The sequence below is a fragment of the Triticum urartu genome, chromosome 1 (assembly GCF_003073215.2).
Source record: "Triticum urartu cultivar G1812 chromosome 1, Tu2.1, whole genome shotgun sequence".
In the NCBI taxonomy this organism is placed as follows: domain Eukaryota; kingdom Viridiplantae; phylum Streptophyta; class Magnoliopsida; order Poales; family Poaceae; genus Triticum; species Triticum urartu.
The window spans coordinates 8682551-8696090 of NC_053022.1; the positions used below are offsets into that span (position 1 = coordinate 8682551).

The 13540-nt window shown below is 46.1% G+C and overlaps 2 long non-coding RNA genes across 5 annotated transcripts; one reads left to right on the forward strand and one right to left on the reverse strand.

Moving 5' to 3' along the window:
• Nucleotides 1-201: 201 nt before the first annotated feature.
• LOC125542008 lies at nt 202-10801 on the forward strand. Of its 4 annotated transcripts, XR_007297798.1 has the most exons (8): nt 202-6084; nt 6156-6204; nt 7688-7792; nt 8344-8445; nt 8621-8649; nt 8729-8861; nt 8951-9002; nt 10671-10801. It is a non-coding gene; the product is annotated as an uncharacterized LOC125542008 (long non-coding RNA). The 4 variants fall into 4 exon arrangements; XR_007297808.1 differs by lacking the exons at nt 8344-8445; nt 8621-8649; nt 8729-8861; nt 8951-9002; nt 10671-10801 and adding an exon at nt 7910-7978 and having other exon boundaries at nt 232-6084; XR_007297809.1 differs by lacking the exons at nt 8344-8445; nt 8621-8649; nt 8729-8861; nt 8951-9002; nt 10671-10801 and adding an exon at nt 8072-8088 and having other exon boundaries at nt 233-6084.
• LOC125542035 lies at nt 7560-12567 on the reverse strand. Its single transcript, XR_007297810.1, has 3 exons — nt 11838-12567; nt 11131-11249; nt 7560-7783 (listed from the first exon to the last, which is right to left on the reverse strand). It is a non-coding gene; the product is annotated as an uncharacterized LOC125542035 (long non-coding RNA).
• Nucleotides 12568-13540: the final 973 nt, after the last annotated feature.

Genomic DNA, 13540 nt, shown 5'->3' on the forward strand with positions numbered 1-13540 from the left:
ATGAAACACCTAAATTAACCCCCCAAAACCCCAACCCCCCCTTTCAAGAAAAAACAAAAACCCCAGCCACAGAAATGCTGACGCGTGGATGCCTATTGGTCCCGGTTGGTGCCACCAACCGGGACCAAAGGGTCTCCTGCCTGGGCTCTGCGCACTGCCCACGTGGAGGCCCATCAGTCCCGGTTCTGGATTGAACCGAGACTAAAGGTACAGGGCATTAGTACCGACACTTTAGTCCCGGTTCAGGAACCGGGACTAAAGGCCCTTATGAACCGAGACTATAGGCCCTTTTTCTACCAGTGAGGCGAGCATCTCCGTCGTTCAGGCCCGCGAGCGGCCACGGCGACTGTGTTCTCTCACCAGCTGGGCGGCGTTGTCGATGCAGGTGACTCAGTCATCTAGCTTTGAGGCGACGCCCTCCACGCACCGGGGCATGGGGAGTTCCAGCGCCGACGAAGGTAGGATGTCTTTGGATGATGTCGTCGTCCATGCATGCGTACTGGACAAGCGTGTCCAAGGGAGCAGCACGCGTCAGAGCTGAGGGAGTCGGCGGTGGCTTCAGGCGAGTGAGACGGGGCCGTGATTAGCTTCACCTGTCGCGCAGTGGCCGTGACCTGCGCCGCCCTGGGGACGACAATGGTTGGCGACCAGGCGAATCTACATGCATGGTTGTGGGGGCGAATGCCCCCACTCGATTTTTTTGGCCCTCTTATACTGGTCCGGGATACTCAGCGTTGCCCCCACTTGAAGGGTGTCGGCGGTGGGGGGTTGTCAGCATGGGTGTTGTGGACGGAGCCGAAGTCGACGCGGATGCCGGTGGTTCCGGGAGAGCATGCCAGGACGTGGATGAAGTCATTGTAGTCAGTAGAAAAGTGACCTGGCCTCCAGGCAGAAGACGAAAGCGGTGACGGCACATGTGTGTGTGTTCGGAGGAAGCCGCAACTCCTCCTCGCGTGTCTCCCACTATGACTCGCGTGGGTGGTGGGCTGGTGACGGCAGGCGACTCGCCATTGGGATTTCTTGATAGGAGACTGGCGATTAGTTTTCTAATTAATAATTAGATGCGTTCATGATTAGTTATCTAATAGGATGCGTCCGTCATAAGTTTCCTAATAATTAGATGCGTTTGCTGATTAATTTTCTAATAGGATGCGCACGGCCGCCACCTCTAAAGTGTGCAGTCTCCACCTCAGCTCCATGCAGCCATGCTGTACACGCACAGTGCCACCCATGCATTCATCTCTCTATTCTGACCTCCGTCGTTTCCCCTGCAAATGGTCTCGACTGGGTAAGCAAGCTCGACTGGGTGCATCTCTCTGGCCTTCCCGTCAACGCAAGGTAGGACGGCGGGCAAGTACCTCGCCTTGGAGATGATTTGCACGCCTTCTCGTCCGCCCGCTTGAAGCGAGCGCAGTGCCGCGAGGACAGCTTCCGTCCACCCGCCTGCCCCTGCCCACCAGGTGTTTGTGTTTATTCCAACAAGGTTCGCCGTTCCACCACAAACTAGCCACGAGGTCAGCTAAAATGAGCCAGTTCCCACATTTCACACATCTTTCAAAGATGCATTGGACTTCGAGTGATGGCACGTATGCACAACGCTGGAATAACATGCATATCAAGTTCTTCTACTACTTGAAAGTTGGTTGTTTTGGATAATTCAAGACCAACCTTTTGGCAAATGCAATTTACGTTCAACCATCTCCATGGCACCATCTCTTCTTACTGTGAATTCACTACAACATAACACAATATGCAAGTAGGATGGTCGCATGATTCGCTAATATATAGTCGCATGATTAAAAAGACACTTCTTAAATGTACCATCTGGTGCGAGTCCATCCGCCCCACCTCTCCTTTTTCCGAGCTGGAGCTCGTGTCTACTCCACCAGATGATGTGGTGATGACGCAGCAGTCAAAGCTGCATTCATTTCTCAAATGATTGGACCTTCTGCACTTTGGCTGCCGGCGAGGAGAACAGAAACGTGGCGTACAACCGCCAGGTCTGGGGAAGCGTTTTGCGACACCACACTTGAAGTCTGCTTGGATCTCTCCCTGGGGTCGCCCCATCTCCATGGCACCATCCATACAACCGGCATGTGCGCTCCCAGTGGCGGAGCTAGCCAGAATCTACTGGGGGCAAAAGCTGAAATATGAGTGTTTGGGGGGCAAAAGCGTACATAGCTCCGCCACCGTGCGCTCCCCTGCACCATCTGCTGGATTTTGAATCTGCTTTCTTCCTATCAGTTTTATTTTAGCATCAATAAACTAGCGAGCTTGGCATTATTCAACCGGAACCTTACTTGGCACTGTTCAATATTTGAAACTTACGGGGCATTCAGCAAGGTCAGAAACGCGCCCGACAGGTTTGTAAATCTGTCCAACTTATACTCTTGTACTCTTGTATAAGTTGGTCACCGTAGATAATTCAAGACAACTTATATAAGTTCTTGACATACTCTTGTACTCTTGGAGTGATGAAACGTGCCGGACAGGTGTGGGCATATCAAGTTCTTTTACTCTTGTATAAGTTGGTTACTACTGTAGATAATTCAAGACAAATTTGTTTGCAAATGCAATTGCCCTTCAATAGGAGACTCATTCCAACTTGTTGCCATTCTTTTCATGTGAATTGACTTCAACCAAACATAGTATTTTTCCAACAATTTGGGTTTGGCAAGGAATCATAAACGAAACATGCAATTAGAATGGTCGCACGACTCAAAAGACATGATAAACAGTTATGACTGGCTTGCTCAAGACATATCCCATGATCACAATTTATTTATTTATTTCCAAAAAAGAGTATATATAGTCCACTGTCTTAGGGTGTGAAAGTGAATGCCATATGTTTCCGGATTTGCTTCTCTCTTTATCCAGCTGCAGTCTATCTAAAATATTGGAGGAAAACGAATATACAGATATCCTCTCCCGCCTAATCCATCTACCAATGTTTGTCTTCAGTGGTACGAGTCCATCAGGCCCACTACTGCATTTTTCGAGCCAGAGCTCATGTCTATGCCACCATACGACCTTGCAATGATGCTGGAGTCCAAGATCATGGTCATGACCATCCGTGGCTCGTCTGTTGCCGAGGGGAGAACAAAGACATGCCATGCGAACGCCATCTTTGTGTGTAGCGTCAGTGAAAGCGTCGCGCTTTGTTGATATGCCGGTGGAGGCCAGCAACGCCAAGGCTGTCTGCTTTGGTCCCTCCAAGGGAATGCTCAAGGTCGGTGATGCTAGCTGTTCATGCAGTCGGCGTGTGCCAGACATCGACCATTCTCACCCCGTCCTAGACTTCCAAGATTGTGTGAAAGAAGTCTGTTTTGCTCCGTTTCAGTGTTCATTTAATTGGCTTCATTAAATTGGCCATCCTCATCGCGGCCTCGACTTGCACGTTTGTGTGAAAATGGATTCCCATGCATACATCAGTGATCATTGTTGATGTCTCATATAGTCAAATCAGCCACTGTATTCAGAAAAGTTGAAGTCACGGTCACACTGAGTATGTCAGGGTAAGTCAATACAGTCACCGAGCCCAGGTGCATATGTTTTGGTAGATTACTTGCCCTACATTAGGTTGGACGCTGCACTTGTTCGACTCCAATTCATCACAGATCAAGGATCAAAGGTCCCTCTAAGGCGCAATCTGGCTGTGGCATGCCAAATCAGCCTTTCACAGGAGGAATTGGTTGATTTTGCATCGCAGGGCGCCCAAGACGATCTGAACCGTATTTGATTTTCTGCTGGTCATTTGGGTGTGTACTACTAGGTCATGTCATGGTTGTTGTCGCGTCTGCTCAACTTTGATTTGTATCTTCTTCAGATTCAGACATATTTAATGTGAGTTAATTAAGTCACCTCCTTCAACATCTGCCAAGTTTTAGTACAAGTTGGGAGTTTATATACTCACATTTCACATCCTTTTTTTTGTTTGAAAAGGAGGATTACCCTCGGCCTCTGCATCAATTGATACATACAACATCTTTATTATTATTCAATAGAGTCTGACAATATGTATATATGGATCAACCCGAAGCCACTTATCTTGCGAACAAAGTTGCAACACCTACACTCTTGATAATGTGCCCGAACCGCATGATCGTGCACTATCTAATCCAATGGCCTCACGCCCGCACCGGGCCGAGAACACCCCCTGTTTTGGCTGACCTGCAGCGTGCACCACATGCGCATGCTCTGAATCCGCCGCCGCCATCTTCCGCCATCCCATCTTCTGGATCGGTCAATGCATTAACCTTGTCAGGCCATATTGTTGTCGACGCCACCACGACGCCAAATAGTGTCACCCTCCTGCACATGTCCATCCACACGCGCCCGTCGTCGAAACTCCATTGCGCCACGCAGCCGAGACCCACCGTTGGCCTTGCGGTAGATGTAACACTGCTCCTCCTCTTGTCTCTTCCAGCCAGCTCGCGCTCAAAAATGATGCCACCAGGAGGGAGAACGGTATTGAAGACACCGTCATCGTCCAATCCAGGAGACCGATATATAGGGTTTCCCCCGGAACATCGCATGTATGTTGCCGTAACCTACAACGACGATGCCTCGAGAAGGAGATGACGTCACAAACGTCGCCATCGTCCGTCATGACCACAGTCGGCGCGATTTTCACCAGAACTCACGTCACCCCAAACTCGTAGGTGACCGGATCCGTGCGGAGCCTCGCCGTGAAGACGAACGCTACCACCGGAACGCCGTCATAGAACCTCCAGCCTCCCACACCGGTCCCTCCACAAATGTTCATGATTTGAAAAAATGCAGGCTTTGACAAATCGAACATATAAACCACGCTAGAGTACCCGCCATTCCAGGGGCACTCCTCGCGCGAGACGTTTTTCACCGCAGGATGAATTCACCACAGTACTTTTTTGGCTGCTGGCAGCTGGTCAACCGTTGGCTTTTTCTCACAATAGTGTAAGCTTATAGAGAGGATGACGGGTGGGGCTCGTTGGCTGTGGGGTCATGCGACCGATGTGAGTTTTCTCCAGTTTTTGGTACGCGAGGTGTGCAGCGCGTCCTCGCCAATCGTGGCCTGGGTAAAAGGAACCCTAGAGCCCCCCGCGGCCGCCTCCCTCTTCTCGCGCTTCCTCCCCACGCCCCACCTCGCCCCACGCCGCCCATCTCCGCCTCCTATCTCACGTCCTCCCTGCCGCCATGGCCTAGCCCACCCTCGTCATCGACCTCCCCAAGCCCCTTCTCTCTCGGGGTCGGGGGTGCTGCTGGTCGCAATCTGGACGAAGAAAAGGAGACCCCGGAAGAAGTTAGAGCGTCCTGGTGGTGGCTAGATCGATGCGGCCGACGGTGAGTGCCGGTGAGCGACGGGGAGACCCCCCATATGAATCCAAAGTTAATCACGTGCTTCTTGCCCCTCTCTCTCACTCTCTTCACATGTACTCTCGTGGATTTAGTCAGATTTGACTTATTCTTGTTTCCTTTCCAGATTTAATTTCATCCTTGTTTCCAAGCTCTTCCTATTCACAATATATTAATTAATGACTTGTACATACGTATTTTATCATGTCTACTGATAAATCTCATCACATTACAGTTCATACATCAGTTTATTTTATCTTGTTTCCTTCAAGTATGTATTTAGGCTGTTCATTTTCCCTTCTTCAGATGTATGCCATGTATGTGTAGCCATGGTTCTGAAACACCCCCATTCCTTCCCTTCCTATCAATTTTCTTTGATTCAGTTATTTGACTAAATGATAATATATGCCCCAGGGTTAATTAGTACCTAAAATGTTACCTTTGGTTTGTGAAAAAGATCTAGAGTGGCTTCTGCAGCTCCTGTTATGTTTCATTGATTCAGTCATGTAGTAGGATAGTTCCACTGGATTTTACTAAATGGATTTGTAGCTTTACTTAGTGAAAATGCCTCAATTGGTTTCTGCAACATTGCTTGTCTGTTGGCAGCTGGAGCATACTTGGTACATGAGCCTTGCCGTAAGTGGTGGTGCAACGGTGACCTCGACGAGCAGGGCAGTGGCCAGACACGAGTAAGGCACCAAAGATGACTGGAAGCACTCAAAAAAGTTTACCACGCTGGAGCTATGTCAGGTACCTACTGTTCTTTTGTGTTGTGTGTTTTCTATTTCCCGTCAGAAATTCATTCCATAATCAATTTGCAGGTTGTACGAGGGCAGTTAATGAATATACTTGCGACCCTTTTACTCTCAGGTAAATCACTAATTATTACATGCTCTTTCATAGTTGAAGTACCTACCAAAGGTAGTTATTTTATCCTTCTAACACGAGCAATGAACGTTTTTTGCCATTAATTATGGTCACATTATTGCTTCTTGGTTAAAAAAATTCAGTAGAGGGTTGTAGCTATTTGGAGTGCAGAATTATTAAGTACAGAGCAAGGATTCCAATTGGTCATACATGAAGTGATACTCTTGTAAGAGCTATGCAATTAAAGTTCATTTAATTACAGTTTCACCACACTATGAAAAGGGTACAACCTACCAATCTTGAGAGCATTAATGTAACAACTTTTTGTAGCTTAGAAATCCAATGGAAACTAATAAGGTAAATTTGCTCCTTTCTTGCAGACTTGCAGTTCTGTTTTATTCATTACCCTGCTGCAAGCTCTTGGGTGTATACTGTATATAAGTAAATTGTCTTTGCTTCTTGGTCCAAGGGACAAAATTGCTGAATGATTTTGGCATCTCCTGATTTTCCTTCTCCATGGTTTGCCATGTTATGTGGTCTGAATTTAGTTTTTTTTTTCTTTGTCTAAATTCTGTGCAAATTCATGGAACCCACACTGTTTGCAAGTTCGGATTGCCTTTTCCTTTAAAGATTTGTACTGCTCTATTTTTTTAATTGTTGAGGCAACAAAATACCCCTTATGTCATGTATGCTTCTTTGATAGCAGTTTATTAAGTGCTTATACTCTCTGATATAAGTACTCTAATTATAATAGTAGCAATCTAAATTTATTATTGACTTGAAAATAAAATATTTGTGAGGATAGAAAGGAAATATCAGCTTCACTCTGCATTTCTTATAGATGTACCTAGGAGAAATGCAGAATTAAGAAGAGCTATTTTCAGAACACCACTATCTATATCTCTATATATATGCGGAACTCAGAACTCTTTTTGAAGATGGATGGATGAACTCGATCCCTCCATCTCTGCTTTTTGTTGGTACATGATTGTGCACCTCCTATGCCTACTTAATTGTGTGTTCATTTTGTTAATCAAGAAGCATATGATTTTATGGCTGGGTACGCTGAAAATATATAGAACCTTTCTTCTTTTGGATAATCTGTTTCCCTTTCGCTAATCTTTGTTACTTACCTACACATCTATGCATACTATTCACTACTGCTACCAATCCCATGCTTGTTTGTTCAGATACTTGAATGGTGGAACATGGCTTTTGTTCGCTGGCGATTTTCCATTCTTTGTATCTGTTGCATCCTTTTGTCCAAAAATAGAGATGTACTTTCTGCAAGAAGGAAATGCTAAGTCTTTTACTAGCAAAGATGTCGATCTTGCACATTTAGCACTCTACGCACAGTCTCACTATCATCTTGTGTAGTTTATTTATAGCGGTTGAATACAGAATTTTAGCCCTCCTATTTTAGAGTATGAATCGGAATCTAAATCAGCAATTGTAAAAATGATCAGTAATTGTGCTTACTTTTCAGACTCTCCTCCTTTTCTCGCTGCTGAACCCCTGCCACCATCATGTCCAGACTGGCTGTCTCCATGGTTGTGGCGCCAAGGTCACCGCATCTTACATCCTGATGCATGTAAGACAATATGATTAAGCTCCCTGTATTTTGTTAATTTCTGGTCTTACTAGCGTATATATTCATTTCTATTTTGTGCTCATGGGGCCTTGATGTATTACGTACAAGGTGTGTTAGGTTGAAGCATGAGGCTGGAAGGGGTCTTGTGTGAGTGGAGAAGCTCGTCATCCAGCATCACCATCCCCAATCTAGTTTGCTCCCCACCCCCCTCCTCCCCCAGTTATTATATCCCAGTTCTCTGATTCTGTGATTTTGATTTCTCAATTTGTGTTTTTTCAGATCTGAGATAGAAAAGAAAAGAAATAATCTTGTGGAATTTCATATTTGAGATAGAAAAGAAGAGAAAGATCTTGTGGAAGAGCTTGACGAAAAAGAAAGGGGTGAATCATCTCTTTCTCCCATTCATGTTTGTTTCTGCATTTTCATTTTTATGTCATATATGGTTTGCTCAATCCCTATTTGTTGCTCCCCTCCCCCCTCCTCCTCCCCCAGTTATTATATCCCAGTTCTCTGATTCTGTGATTTTGATTTCTCAATTTGTGTTTTTTCAGATCTGAGATAGAAAAGAAGAGAAATAATCTTGTGGAATTTCATATCTGAGATAGAAAAGAAGAGAAAGATTCGTGTGGAAGAGCTTGACGAAAAAGAAAGGGGTGAATCATCTCTTTCTCCCATTCATGTTTGTTTCTGCATTTTCATTTTTATGTTATATATGGTTTGCTCAAACCCTTTTTATATTCAACTTCTTCGAACCATCTATTTTTCTTGCACTAGAATATTGCAAAGGGAAAATTTATTTACAAAGCTTGTCATTTTGATCTTGTGTAGGCAGCACAACTGTACACCACCATGAACAGGTTGTTTGATCGCTACAACTCATATAGCAAGCTATGCCAGTATGGCAATATCTGATAGTACGGCTGCTCACGTTTCCAGGGGCAACACTCACATTTCCCCTCCAAAATTCAACATTTTCATATTTTGAGGAGCTTCAGTACGTTTGCTCACCGATGAACTAGAAGTTGTTTTGTGTACTGCATGATTGAGGAAGTGCTATTGCAGATCAAAGGTGAGCCTATTCTATTTTCTTTCTTCAAGCTCAAGTGGAGGTTTATCTCCTCTTCACTAATGTTAAATCTTTATCACCGCATTGATTAGTTGGTAGAAGCATCTGCTGGGAATCAAGTGTTACATGGCTGTGGGTGACAAGGTATGCTAAGGCCATCTGCTTTATTGTGACTTAAGAGACTACAATACTCTAGGGTATCCTAAGGTTTTATTTCAATTATACAATGAGCATGGGTCCCACAACATACTCAAATAGTTAGAAAATCTGGAGCACCTCTTAATTTGTTCGCTAGCAGTATGAATCAGAGCTGGGTACTTTTAGCTGTTGTGGGATGAGAATATACATATAATTGTTGGTGCTTTTGTGTTAATTTATACTAAGAAGACTAGGCCCGTAAGGGTTCGATTTACCTGGGTTTTTTGGATTTTTTTACTGCCTCTAACGATTTACGTGTGTTACCAGGAACGCACGAGAACTACTTACGTGTGAACGTAACGATCTTCTCCGTTCTCTCTACAGCGTTCGTGACCTCCACCTCTTTGACCGTCCACCGCTTTGACTGGGCTATCTCTGTCTCTCCCGAAAATTCTGGTTCAATCCCGTGTCGTGGCTCTACCGATCTATGTGCGTATAAAAAGCCCCCCGTGGCGTGGGTCTCTCCAGTCACGGCTGTGCCCAAACCGCTCCTCGCCAATAGACCCATCTCTCCTGATACTGCCCTCCAGCCTCCACCCGAGATACCACGGCGTGCTACGTCGCTGCTCCGGCTGGCCGGCCGAGTGGTGCGTGTAGGCTACAACATGAATCAGGAGAGCTGTGTACCATCGCCTCCTCATGAATCTTCCTCGGCTCCGGCTCCCTGGCCTGAAGGCACGGATAAACAGCGGTGGCCTTTGTGTGGTCCAAGGGGGCAAACTTGCAGCTGGTGGCGAATAGCTCGCTGCCCTGCTGCTCTCCATCCTAATCGGCTCCTCTCGTCCTTCCCCAGGTTCGCCCCGGCCGCCGGTCCCCTCCATCTACCCCATGGCCGATGTTAAAGAAATAAACACATGATGTGCTGAATAGCTGACATACAGAGGAAATGCTACAGCTTGATGATTGTTGCAGTACTACATTATTTTTAGGTATTTATTGTTCCTTTTGTGATAGTTTTCTCTCCTATGAAAGTAAAATGAATCATTTTTAATTCTTTGAACAAGGTTGTCCTCTACTATAAAAGTAAAATGAATCATTTTTAATTCTTTGAACAAGGTTGCCAAAAGTAGGGCGCTCAGCCGTTGAGGCATTATCACATTTTTAAGAAGCTTCGCAAAATCTGCTCTTATACTAAAGAAATCTAATGTAGGTTTGTTGGCCTTATTGGGTACTGATATGCTGAACACATGATATTAAATATACAGTGAAGTGGGTATGTTTATACTATCTACACAGGATTGCCATTTTTTGAATTGTTGCTGGGATCATCATGGATTGGGATGCATTATGATAATAAGATATTAGGTATTGATATGTGATCTGTATGTCACACTTGACTTCATCATCCTTTGTTTTCAGATGTATTCTTTAGGCATACACTAATGGTCAACATTTGACCTTTTTTAGCTATTATAGGAAGACTAAGATGCACAAAATCAACCTGTGTTAGGCCAATGGTCCTTTCCAAATGTGAAATCTTGCATGCGTTATTTATCAATTCCAAAAGGTATGGTTGTGTTATTACGTTAGAAAAAAGGTGCTTGTACAATTTTGCTACTGATTTTGACTAAGGGTTTTTCGGCTCTCATCTCTATATGGATATGCTTTTTTCAGGTTAGTGGTTTAGGAGTTCGTGGCAAGACTGGCTTTTGGAATTTATCCTCGCTTCATCAGTTGGGATTTCTGTACAAAACTAAGATAATTTATTTTGGTGCTTGCGATGAGTATTAGACAGAGGGGTGATGCACACATACTTCACCCAGTGTATCTGTTCATGTATGTTAATTGACTAATTAGACAAAAAAACCTCTATCTGTATGGTGTTTGTGATGATGCTATAAATTCACCAAACACTAAAATACCGGGTTGTGCTTCTCAAATCTAGCAAATTAATTCTCTATTTCTTCTTGTCCAAACAGAGGTATTAGATCTATTATGTGCCATGAGTCTTACTGTCAAAAAATTATATAAGCCGCGCTAGATGATTATTGGTAGCTCATATCAAGAACTTTGTTTTAGCAGCACAATTCGGATAAATTTGCACTTTTTCACCAACGAACAAGGTGTTACATACCAGATCAAAGATAGAAGCCAGGCTGAACATTGCGATCCTACAGATGTGCCAAGTGGTTCCTCATGAAATAGATAGTAGTGCCATGAAAGAACACTGCCTAATGCCATCTTCCGAGAAAGCTGGACATGCAAAAATTGACAATGTTGGACATTTCTCTCTGTAGCAACGAATAAATTCATTTTATTACTGTATAGCCATGGTGGCAATCTTTTTTGGATAACAAGAAACAATTTGCTTCTCATCAGAGATAATATTGCAGTCTATCAGAAAAAAATGTTAGCTATTTGATTAAACAGAAAACTCTGTCACTCATAGCAACAGATGATAAACTATCAGACTACCTGATAGAAAAGCAAAATTGCCACATTATTTAGAACATTTCTCTAATTTTGAGATGGCCTACTACTAACATTTTTAGAATTTTGCCATGTGTTAGATAATATGGCAAACTTGTATAAGAAATCAGGGATACACATGGCAACCTTTAACCAATTTGTCCTATAAAAATTTGCCATGCATCGGTCAAGCTCCACATCGGGCATGTATAAATGGAAACAAACAAGTTTGCTAGGATTCGCGATTGGGGATGAGTAGACACTGGAGCACATACACAATAAAAGGATTGCTAAAAAATTTGCAATCTGCGGGACGCTGGATGGCAAATGAAAATAAAAGGAAGCAACATAAGATGGGACGAGGAGGCAAACCTTGTAGTGTAGGGGCATCTGGCGTGTTCCCAAGGCCCTTGCGCTTGGTGTGGTCGCCGTGATGGCGCCCGTGACGCTCCGGCCCAGCGCGCACACGAACGAGTCGCTACCGCCGCCTGAGGATATGGTGGTTGTTCCCAGCGAGGAGCAACAGTAGCTCCCGCCAAGGCGCCAGCTAACCAACCAGATGTGCTCGCTCGGCCCGAAATTTCCAATTACAGCGCCCAGGATAGTGGCTTGGCTCGCCGTGCACCCCGGCCTCGCTCGCCCCGGAGCGTGGTCACCGATTCGTCGCCTCGCCAGTACAAGGACCCAGAGGGCGACCACATGCTCCTCTGTGAGTTCAAGAACAAGGCGGCTCTGATATTCTTCGACGCGGACCTCCTTGCACAGGCGCGCGCTGTCGGCCGCTGATGCCGAGCAGCCTACACGCGCCTAGCCCTGCCGCCGCACGTCGAATCGAGACCAGCCATGGCTGCCACTGGTCCTCCGCGGCCGCCGTTGTCGCTTTGAGTGGAAGGTGGACGAGCTGCGCGTAGCTTGAGCAGGTCGGCCTCTGGGGATGCGTGCTGCCGTCGGACGCCGGAAGCAGCTGTCCCACGCCGCAAGACCCGCCATGGCCGCCGCAAGCAGATCGGTGTCGCTGCCGCATCTCCTCTGACTCTCAGTCACTGGAATGGATAAGAGACGGGTAGGGGTTGGGCGAGTGGGTGAGGGGAGCTGCATAGAAAACGGGCGTCCGTGTGGTCGGTTGTAACTTTGTAAAGTCGCGAACGTTTTCACACTGTCACGGGCTGATGTGTCAACAAGCAAGCATCAAACTTTGTGAGTGATCAGACGACCGTAGACTACCTATGCATGTAGGAGTATCAACTTTTTTTAGTGCTCCAACTAGATATACATTTTCCTTGTATGAACTACTCTCTCCGTTTTCAAATATTTGTCTTTCTAGACATTTCAACAAGTGACTACATACGGAGCAAAATGAGTGAATCTATACTCTAAAATATTTCTACATACTTCTGTATGTTGCAACCCATTTGAAATCGAACATATAAACCTGCCTACACTAACCGCCATTCTAGAGCAACCGTGTGCGCTGAGCTTGTTGGACCAAACGATTCTTTTCCTGTAGCGAGGTTTTTGGCTGCTGGCAGCCGGTAATCCATTGGTTGTTCTCCACGTTCATGGCTGTATGTAGACATATTGGCCGCTACATCCCCTTGGCCATGGCTTCCAGTGCATCCCCTCCCTGCCCCCACCTCTCCTCCTCTCCTCGCTTCCTCCCAGATTCATCTCCGATGGTGGCGGCGGCGCTCGATTCGATCTGCAGGAAGGAAAAGGAGGTGCGGCGGTGGATGGGAGAGGGTCACCGGCCGGCGTTGATCTGCGTCGGCGGCGCGACCTAGAGGTTTGTGGCGGGTCGATTTGCTCCTGGATCGGGGCTGTCATCCTCGTGGATGAGGATGCACATGGTGCTACGCGGCGGGTGTGTTCGATGGCGTGGAGGCGTTGTGGTGTGGCGTACAACGTCAAGGGGGAGGTGGGCAGAGGAGTTCCGCGGCGGCGACACCATAGATACAACGTCAAGGGAGAGGTGTGCAGGGGGGGTCCGCGGCGCCGCCACCATGGATCCGCATCCTGGTCGTGACCTTTGCCCCCACGCATGCTAGCCGAACCACATCGCCCCTGGATGGCATGGA